This window comes from Triticum dicoccoides, chromosome 2A (genome assembly GCF_002162155.2).
Source record: "Triticum dicoccoides isolate Atlit2015 ecotype Zavitan chromosome 2A, WEW_v2.0, whole genome shotgun sequence".
In the NCBI taxonomy this organism is placed as follows: domain Eukaryota; kingdom Viridiplantae; phylum Streptophyta; class Magnoliopsida; order Poales; family Poaceae; genus Triticum; species Triticum dicoccoides.
Window position 1 is genome coordinate 761,514,224 of NC_041382.1, and position 10,642 is coordinate 761,524,865.

Genomic DNA, 10,642 nt, shown 5'->3' on the forward strand with positions numbered 1-10,642 from the left:
GAGGGAACTTGATCGCTGTACATTGTCTTGGATGCTAATAATAAAATCTGGAACCCTCTTTTGAGGGTTGTTGTTTGCCAAAAAAAAAATCCCCTAAAAAAAGGTGAAGGAGCAATTTCAGATCAAGATGGAACTTGTGATTAACCGTCTTAGGGAGTTAGTTAAATATATACGGATTTGCTTCTCTGAGATGAGTGGAAGATGGTAGATAAACGACCAAGGACAATAAATAATGTAAGATGTTTAGAAATCTCAAACCATAACAAAATTCAAATTTCTCAAAACTTTTATTCAGAACTTCAGACATACAATAATTATGCAAAAATGGTATCAATGTTAATGGGACATGACGACCTTGATCTGGAACTCCTTTCCAATGGCCAGCGACAGGCCACTGACGCTAAACGCTCCACTCGTCCGGGACTTGGTGCGGGCTGCCTTGAGCTCAACGTTGTTCACATAGATAGTGAACCCTTTTGCTGGCGACTGGAGCCCCATAAAGACCACGTTGCCACCCCTCAAAAAAAAAAAAAAAAGACCACGTTGCCGATGACCTGCGCCCGACTCGGCGCGTATGAGTTCTGCACCACATGGGAACTCACCGTGGTCGTGATGATACCCTTGCTCTCCTCCGTGCTGCAGCTAAATTTCACCAGGGTCCACTTGCCTCCCACCCCGCCCATCTCCATGGACTCGCCGTCATCCAAGAATAGCTCCCCACTGGCTGTGCCGTTCTCCGTGAGCGCCACAAGGAGGTGAAACTCGCCTTGCCGTGCGGCGGACGTGGTCAGCGCCGGCTGCTGCAATGGTAGGATGTTGCCGCCGGCCAGGTGCACGTTAGCCGAGTCCACTGGCGCCTGAAGTGTAACACGCTTGCCGGTCCGTGTGGCGACGGTGAGGGGGTAGTTGTGGTCATAGAGACTAAACCACCGGCCCGCCGGGAAATAGGCGTCGACGGTGGTGGCACCCGGCTGTAGCACCGGAGATACAAGCACGCCGCGCCCGAGCAGGAACTGCTTGTCCACGCCGTAGGTGTCGGCGTCCTGCGGGTAGGAGAAGAAGAGCGGGCGGGCGATGGGCGCCCCTGTTGTGTGCGCCTCGTACATGAGCGTGTACGTGTAGGGGAGCATCCGGTACCGCGTCCCGAACGCTTTCCTCGCCGACTGCGCCGTCGACTCCCACACATAGAGCTCTCGTCGTTCGGTGGTTCTCTCCGTGTGCGCCCTCGCGAACGGGTAGAATGCACCGAGCTGGATCCAGCGGCTGCAGAGCTCCTGGCTTGTGTTACCCCTGAAGCCGCATAGGTCGGCGCCGACCATGGGGATGCCAAAGAGGCCAAAGCTGAGCATAGTGTTGATGGAGTTGGCAAGCTCGTCCCACCGCGCGGAATTGTCGCCGGTCCAGTGCGCCGCGTACCGTCCCGCTCCGGGGAAGGTGGAGCGGCTGAGCACGAAGGGGCGGCGTGCCGTGTCCTTGAGCAGTGCGGCATGCGTGGCACGTGCCTCGAAGAGGCCGAAGAGGTTGTGCGCGTCGTACTCGGACACGCCATTGTAGTGCACAGTGGAGACCGGCACGGTTTGGTTGTTGAGGGGACGATGCGTGCCGGAATTCTTGATGTGGTATGGTGGGTCGTCCAGCGCGTTGAGCGGCTGCCAGGCCCCGAAGTTGGAGGGCTCGTTCATGTCGCACCACAGCCCGTCTACGGGGATGGTCCGCCGGAACTCGGAGATCTTCTGCGCCCAGTACTCCACGGCGCGTGGGTTGATGAAGTCCGGGAAGTACACCTCGCCTGGCCACACCCTGCCCACCACGTTGGTGCCGTTTCTCTTGAGGAAAAAGTCCTCGTTAGGCGTTGCTTGTCCTTTGATCTCCGGGTCTATGATGACCACATACTTTTGGCCGTTGCTGTGGAGCCGGTCGACGAACGGCCGGAGACGGCTCGCCGGGAAGTTGATCAGATCCAGCGTGAAATCCTGGCCGCCGTCCATGTAGTCGATGTCTGACCAGATCCCCTCCAGTGGGATCTTGGCCTTGGCGTAGCCGGCGACCACCTCCTCCAGATCAGCCACATTCTTGTAGCCATACCTGCACTGGTGGAACCCGAATGACTAGTATGGCATGGGGGCAGGGCGGCCGATGAACTGGGTGTATTGGTCAACCACGGCAAGCGGGGAGGGGCCGGTGAAGAAGTAGAAGTCGAGCACGCCACCGATCACCTTGTAGGTGACGTAGGACCCGCCATACAGTATGTCCATGCCATTGCTGTTGAGGAGGAGCACGCCATGCGCATTGCCGCCAGGGCGCACATCCATGTAGAATGGGTGCGAGCCGTAGAGGTTACGGTCCAGTTGGTCTGACCTCTCCAGGTCCTCGTTCCACAGCGTGAACGTGTCATTGGGCTGGAGCCGGAACGTCCGTTTCGTGTGCTCGCCGAACCCGTACAATGATGCCCGCCCGGCTGGAAGCGCCGTCGTCACCTCCAACTACCTGCATTTCCAATTGTCATGCATGCCCATCGATCACTTGGCTAGCTACTCGCTAATATACATACTGCTCCTACCACACATCACACTTGTACTCACTGCTTGCCATAAAACAGACCCCTAAGTTTTGTATTAACTCAATGTTTCATTTTTTTTTTAGAAAAGGGGTGATTCCCCGGCCTCTGCATCAGAAAGATGCATAAGGCCCTCTTATTAACCAAAAAAAGTAGTGTCAACATGGTTTCAAAGGTCTCAAAATAAAAGCACAGACAGCTCACACAGAGCAAAAAAAAGGGGCTAGAAACACCAACTAGCCAAGAAAAGACGCCACAACCGGCTGGCTAAAAAATAGATAGGAAATCTAAGCAATCCTATTACATGACCGCCATCCAAACCGGTTGAAAATATCCCGAGCTACCATCTCCCATTGGAAAGACCCAGTAACCAAATGCTCCCTGGCCTCCGTCTGGGTGAGTAGCGATCACGAACGGATCATTGCCGTAGTTCGGAATATGACCTGCAAAAAATGTATACATGATATTCTGTTAAAAACCAAATCATTTCTGCAAGTCCAGATAGTCCACAGCAAAGCACAAACTCCAACCCGAATGTGTCTCGCTAAGTTAGGCTCAATCCCATTAAGCCATGTCCCAAATAACGCATAAACAGAATTCGGTGGATTGATACTAAAAGCAATGTGGATCGTCTGCCAAAGTACCTTGGCTAACGGGCAATCAAAAAAGAGATGTTTGATAGTCTCATCCCGATCACAGAAACTACACCTAGTAGGTCCTGTCCAATTACGCTTAAAAGGTTGTCCTTAGTTAAAATAACTTGTTTATGGACAAACCACATAAACACTTTTATTTTCAAAGGAACTTTGACAGCCCAAACATGCTTGGACGTAGGGATGGAGTTTGAGTTAATAACATCAATATACATTGATTTAACCGTAAATACTCCAGATTTAGTCAGTTTCCAGCGTAATTCATCGGGTTGTTGTGAAAGCTGGACGTCCATCAGTCTCCTAACTAGATGGAGCCATTGTTCCCAACGATTGCCCGCTAGCGTTCGTCGGAACTGAATATTAAGGGGGGTCGATTGAAAGACCGATGCGACGAACACCTCACGTCCTTGCACAATATGGTATAACGACGGATATTGGATGGCCAAGGGTGTTTCGCCGAGCCAAGTATCCTCCCAGAAACGTGTACTCGTGCCGTTTCCAATAACAAACTTCATCCTATTAAATAACGACTATTTGACTTTCATCAAGCCTTTCCAGAAAGGCGAATCGGTCGGCCTGACAGTGACCTGGGACAAAGTTTTTGTCTGGAGGTACTTGCTGCGAAGGATTTGAGCCCACATGGCGTGATTCTCCAATGAGAGCTTCCACAGCCACTTGCTAAGAAGGCATTTATTCTTAACTTCTATATTCTCAATACCTAGACCCCCTTGGTCTTTCGGTCTACAAATGATGTCCCATTTAGCAAGCCGATATTTTCTTTTAAGCTCATCACCCTGCCAAAAGAAGCGCGATCGATAGAAGTCCAGTCTCTTCCTAACCCTAACTGGGACCTCAAAGAACGATAGGAGAAACATTGGCATACTCGTGAGCACCGAGTTAATCAGGATTAATCGGCCTCCGTATGACATGAGCTTACCCTTCCAACAACTCATTTTTTTCTCAAACCGATCCTCGATGCACTTCCACTCTCTGTTAGTCAGCCTACGATGATGGATTGGAATCCCCAGGTAAGAGAAGAGTAACTCGCCCAACTCACACCCAAACAATTGCCTGTAAGCCTCCTGTTCATCTTTGGCCCTACCAAAGCAGAACAGCTCGCTTTTATGAAAGTTAATCTTTAACCCGGTCAATTGTTCAAATAGGCATAGCACCAGCTTCATATTTCTCGCCTTGGCCAAGTCATGCTCCATAAAGATGATTGTATCATCAGCGTACTGAAGGATGGATACACCTCCATCAATTAGATGAGGTACCAATCCACCTACTTGACCATTCTCCTTAGCCCTTCCTATCAAAATTGCTAACATGTCCACCACAATGTTAAACAAGATAGGGGACATCGGATCTACTTGTCTTAGGCCTTTATGTGTCTGAAAGTAATGACCTATGTCATCATTAACTTTAATTCCTACACTACCTTTTTGCGTAAATGATTCAACCTGTCGGCGCCAGGCTTCATCAAAACCTTTCATACGCAATGACTGTTGGAGGAATGGCCATTTGACCTTATCGTACGCTTTCTCGAAATTCACCTTAAAAATTACTCCATCTAATTTTTTGGAATGGATTTCATGGAGCGTTTCATGCAGGACGACCACCCCTTCAAGGATATTTCTGTCCGGCATGAAAGCAGTTTGAGACTGCTGCACCACAGAATGCGCAATCTGTGTAAGTCTGTTTGTCCCGACCTTGGTGAAAATTTTGAAACTAACATTGAGGAGACAGATCGGCCTGAATTGCTCAATCCTCACCGCATCCGTCTTCTTGGGAAGCAATGTGATAGTCCCAAAATTCAAGTGAAATAATTGAAGCTGGCCACAGAACAGGTCATTGAACATAGGTAATAAATCCCCCTTAATAATGTGCCAACACTTTTTATAGAACTCTGCCGGGAATCCATCCGGCCCGGGAGCCTTATTGTTTTTCATCTGTGCAATAGCATCAAACACCTCCTTCTCCGAGAACGGGGCAACCAGAATATCATTATCGCCAGCCGATAGCTGAGGCACATCCTCAATCCTGGACTCATCGAGGGACACACAATTATCCTTCGGAGGTCCAAACAACTGCTTATAATAGTCGGTAATATATGTTTTTAGGTTGTCCTGGCCTAAAATAGTACCCTCGTCTTGCTCAAGCTGAAAGATACGCTTCTTTCTGTGCTTGCCATTGGCTATCAAATGGAAGAACTGAGTATTCGCGTCCCCTTGGACTACTTTGCAAACTTTAGCACGCAAAGCCCACTTCAATTCTTCTTCGCGGAGCAGTTCTTTCAACCTCTTCTCCGCCTCATTTTTAGCCTGAATCTCAGTAGGCGTTAGGATAGTGGATTCGGCCTGTATGTCCAGGGCCTGTATAAGAGCAAGGAGTCTATCCTTTTCCATCTTATACACACCACTGAGGTTCTTAGCCCAGCCCCGTAAGAAACTCCTTAAATGCCTAATTTTATTCTGCCAACGCTCTAACGCAGTCTTGCCTCCAAGACCTCTATCCCACTCCCGGGCAATCAAATCCAAAAAACCCTCACGTTCAAACCATGACATCTCGAAGGAGAAGGTGTTCTTGTTACCCACATGGTTCGGCTCACCTGAGTCCACGAACAATGGAGTATGATCAGATATTCCCCTTGAAAGAGCTTGCACCGTCACCAGAGGGAACTTTTGTTCCCACTCCACGCTCGCAAGAACTCGATCAAGTTTTTCATAGGTTGGGTGTGGCAGAGCATTAGCCCAGGTGAACTTTCTACCAGAAAGCTCTATCTCTCTCAAATCCAAGCTTTCAATAATAGTATTAAACATGAACGACCATCTGCCGTCAAAGTTATCATTGTTCTTCTCCTCTCTCCTCCTGATGATATGAAATCACAACCAACTAAAATTGGAAGCTGTTCTGACCCACAGATGCGAACCAGGTCCGCCAAAAACTCCGCTTTAAGCTCGGGCTGTGCGGCACCATACACCGCCACCAAAGCCCAGTTGAAACCATCTATCCTAGACCTGACTCGAAACTTCACCGCGAAGTCGCCCATCACTACACTGCGGACTTCAAGCCAATCGCATCTCACACCCAGTAAGATACCACCCGACCTTCCTCGCGGAGGGAGGCAATGCCACCCACCAGAGAAGAGAGAAACTGGGGTGCAAAGTTATCTCTACCCGTCTCCGATAGAGCAACAAAATCTAACCTCTGCTCTAAAGCTGCCTCAGCAAGGAATCTTCTTTTAGCCAAGTCCTTCAGACCTCTGCTATTCCAAAATATTCCTCTCATAATTTATCATGAATTTTTTTAGTGGTTCGAATCCTAGCACTCCTACGAACTGCGGAATCGGGATAGATCTTCCGATTCCACTTACGCTTAGGTTTACTAGGTTCTGTCGCCCGGTCCTCATAACCGGGTTCACAAATATTACTATCATCAATCTCTAGGGGTACATCATCTTCGTCAGAGTCATGATTGGGTGGTGCTAAATCCGCACATAGATTATCTAGCACTCTGACCCCTAACGCATCAATCTCATCATCCTTCATTGGTTTAACGGCTGCAAGATTACGAATAGTCTCTAAGGCACGTTCCGCCTCCAAATCTAGTAAGTCATTCACCGGATTGGAAATCTCAGGTTAGGTCAAGTTTATTTGTAGAAATATATAAACAGTTGTTGTGTCAAATGAATATATTGTCCAAAAAATACATATTTCATGATGCTTATATATTTTTTTCTATAGAAAAACTTGGTTACACTTTAAAAAGTATGACTTGGTCTATTTTGAGAAAACGAAGGAGTATTATTTATTACGTACCGGTCCTTGAAGATGAGGGTTGCAGAAGTGTCGAAGAGGATGTCACCGGTGGAGCGGCGGGAGACGGTGAAGCGGAACGGATTCGTGTGGATGGAGAAGGTCAGATCCGAAGACACCTTGGAGATGGTGGCGCTGCTCGGCAAGGTGGCATTGTCCATGCCTGGCGATCCGAGCAAATCATCCTCTGACACTGACGTTGGCCGCGGGATGATGTCTTGGGGGACCTCCCATCGTGGATGGTCGGCGTCGGTGATGCACACGTGGAGTCGGCTATCCGTCTCTAGGCTGTACCATCATGTTAATACTAAATCGGTTAGCTTAGGGTGTATGCATCAATATGTGCAGACGTCAGCTATACTACCTCTTTTAAAATAAAAGAACTATTAATGTGTATATATAACTCCAGTTTTGCTAAAGCACATCTAGATGTGCCATAAGTATTGCACATCTAAGTCCTATGTCATTGATCTTACGTTGAGATTCGTGTGAATATTTTTTTTCTTTTTTCTTTTCCTCTTTATGCATGATTCACTCACTTAGATGTGCAATAACTAGAGCACATCTAGATGTGCCCTAGACACACCCATATAACTCCAACCGAACAGTGCAACACAATCCTGCCTATGATACTTCAGAAAGAGTATAGATAAGGTGATGAATTAAACTTTCGGATCAGGATGAAGATCAAGCACACTTGCCTTGCAGTTAGGTCGAGCCTCTTGACATCAGGACCGAACTCCGTTGTCCCACCTACAAGTTTCAGATTGGCCGATAATAGGCTCCGCGCCCCGAGGACCGACTCGACGTCATAGCCTGCGTTGCTATGATGGAGTAGGCATATGAGGAAGGTGAGGAGCCTGAGAAGCTCACCAGACGGCTTTACAATTGCCATTAGACAATAGGATGGCGTGCCACACAAGTGAGTGTCAACAACTATTGGACGCTTGGCTTTATATAGATTAGTAGTCATCCTCAATGTTTGAAAAGATTTTAAAATGTGCCTAAGATTACCTTTTCATAGGTAGTATTTCAATGTTAAGCTTTATTGCTTTTTCCATACGAGGAAAGTATATTAATGCTGATATCCTAAAGAAGTTCTCATGTTAATGAGAGAATATTAGAAAATAAAGGCTATTGATTTGGTGGATCTGATTTTATAACGATTTAGATCTAACCTAGAATTATAATCGTTGAGATCTAATCGGAGAAACTTTTGATTCAGTCTTATAATCATAAAAGAAGTAGACCCTGGTTTTTACTTATATATATAGTACTAATTAGGCACTTCATAGAAAATCCCACCTTAATTACAAAAACTCTGAAAATAGAGGCCACTGATTTGGTGGGTCCGAATTATAACGGTTAAGATCTAACATTGAAATTCTCATGTTAATGAGAGAATATTAGAAAATAAAGGCCATTAGTTTGGTGGGTCTGGTTTTAGCGATTGGGATCTACCCTAGAATTATAATGGCTGAGATCTACTCGGAGAAAGTTTTGATTCAATCTTCTAATCAGACCTGGTTTTTTAAGGTCAGAAATATTACGATTCAGATCTCTCTTATTATGGTTGAGACAATCTTATAATCAGATACTTGTAGACCCTTGATTTTAAGGTCAGAAATATTACGATTCAGATCTCTCTAATTATGAGGATCGGTTGAGATCCATCCCACCTGACCTAAACCTAACCCCTCTCCCCACGTACAGCTTCCTCCAATCTTCCCATAATGCTTCGTGATTAGCTAGAAATCCATTCATAACAGTCCGATAGCACTACTAATCAGCCGGATGATAATCATGTTTTCTAAACCGCCTTGCCAGCCGTGCGATTGGGCCCAGCTAGCCGTCCGATTTTCACGTCGCATAGATGCCTGAAGCCAGTCAAACCACCGCGTTCACACACACACGCGCGCGTACGCATGCAGGGCATTGCGGCGTGAAGATTTTCAGCCATGCATGCCCATGGCTTGTGGTGGCATGGAATCAAAAAGTGAGGTGTTCTAGCAATTGTATGGTGGTAGCTTCAAAAAAAAAAGCAAGTGTATGGTGGCAGTGTGCAACATTATAAGCCAAAACGACAATCTCAATTGCAGCCACAAGAGCTGCTGCAAAGACATGCGCCAGAGTGGATGCTACGAACAAGGGCTGACACACTACAAGTCGAGAGGACGATGCTGCAGCGGGCGTCGATGTGGGGTTGTAAATGTTAGGAAATATTATTAGTTAAGATGTTAGCGTCAGTTTTAGGCTAGCATAGCAGTTAGGATTTCCTATAGGCTAACTACCTACAGTTAGCGTTGTCCATATGCTGTGTATGGCGAAGGGACATCATGCCTGTTTAAACAGGCACAATCATTGTAACCGACGTTGTAACACGCCTATTTAGATGGTATATAAGGCTGAACAGTAATATCAATAAAACTACTTCATTCATTTCAATCTCTTATTTCTTCTCACGTTATCCGAACGCATGCTCTGAAACAGAGAGCTAATAGGCATAGGAGAAGTACAGAGAAAACAGGTGAGAAGATGGCAACTTTGCCGGAACTAGCATTTGCCTTTGCAAGGCTTGTCGCAAGACGCCATCGCCCCAGGTTTGCTAGCCAGAACTTCGGCATTGCTGCTTACCATCGCCGGGCATTTGGCACTCGCCGCCATGGCCGCCTGGACAGGAATTGTAGCCTCCGCCGCCGCAACCGCTGGGTGCCCCGACGCCGCTCCGGCCCTGGTGGTGGCCTCCGCCGTCGTCATCATGGCAACAACTGGGTGTGCCGACGCCATCAAACTGGCAACCGCTAGGTGCAGTGCACAGGCCCGGCCCTGAGGGGGGGCAGGGGGGGCAACCGCCCCGGGCCCCCAAAATTCAGGGGGCCCTCCCAGGTAGCTCACGGGCTAGTATTGCAAACTATGGGCCGTGGCTTACGGAGGTAGCCGGGCGTGAATGCAAGCGACGTAGCGATTCTTGGTCAACTGCCGTCCTTTCCTATTCCATCGTGTAGCAATCCCCAGATCTACGCCGTCCTTTTCTCTATTAATTTCGTTCCTAATTTGATCGCCAGTTCGTCGTGTCGCCGATGCCGATCTCTATCCCCAGAACCGACGCTGCTTTCTCTCCCACCTTCAGGCGCTGGACATGCACACAAACATCATCGATTCGCCGAGCGCACATCGTTGGTCATAGGCTCATCGGTGAACTCCCTACCACCAAAGGTCCAAAGCAGATCCAACCATCCAAGGTATCCCCTAATCTCTCTACCCCCTGTACGTTTAGTACTAAATTAAGTAATTTATCCTTTGCATCCATAGTGCATAGCTGACACCGACCAACCTTTGTTACCATTATTTATTTATTTCCAGCACGGTGAAGAAAGATGCAATATGTGAATGAGTTGATACAATCAGAGAGGTGCTCTTGATAAAAATTTCAAGAGTAATATTGGTTCTTCGTTGATTTCAAACGGTGAATTGGTGATTATTGTGGAGGATGAGAAACAAAGTGATGGTAATTCTGAATCTTAACAAGAGGAAAATATTACACCAATATCGGTGTTAAAAATGTAAGTGGCCTCGATAATTCAATTATTTCAATGGGTGTACATGCGTAATTTGCT

General features: G+C 47.4%; 1 pseudogene; it reads right to left on the bottom strand.

Moving 5' to 3' along the window:
* Positions 1 to 265: 265 nt before the first annotated feature.
* LOC119357054 lies at positions 266 to 7,920 on the bottom strand (annotated as a pseudogene).
* Between the last annotated feature and the right edge of the window lie 2,722 nt (positions 7,921 to 10,642).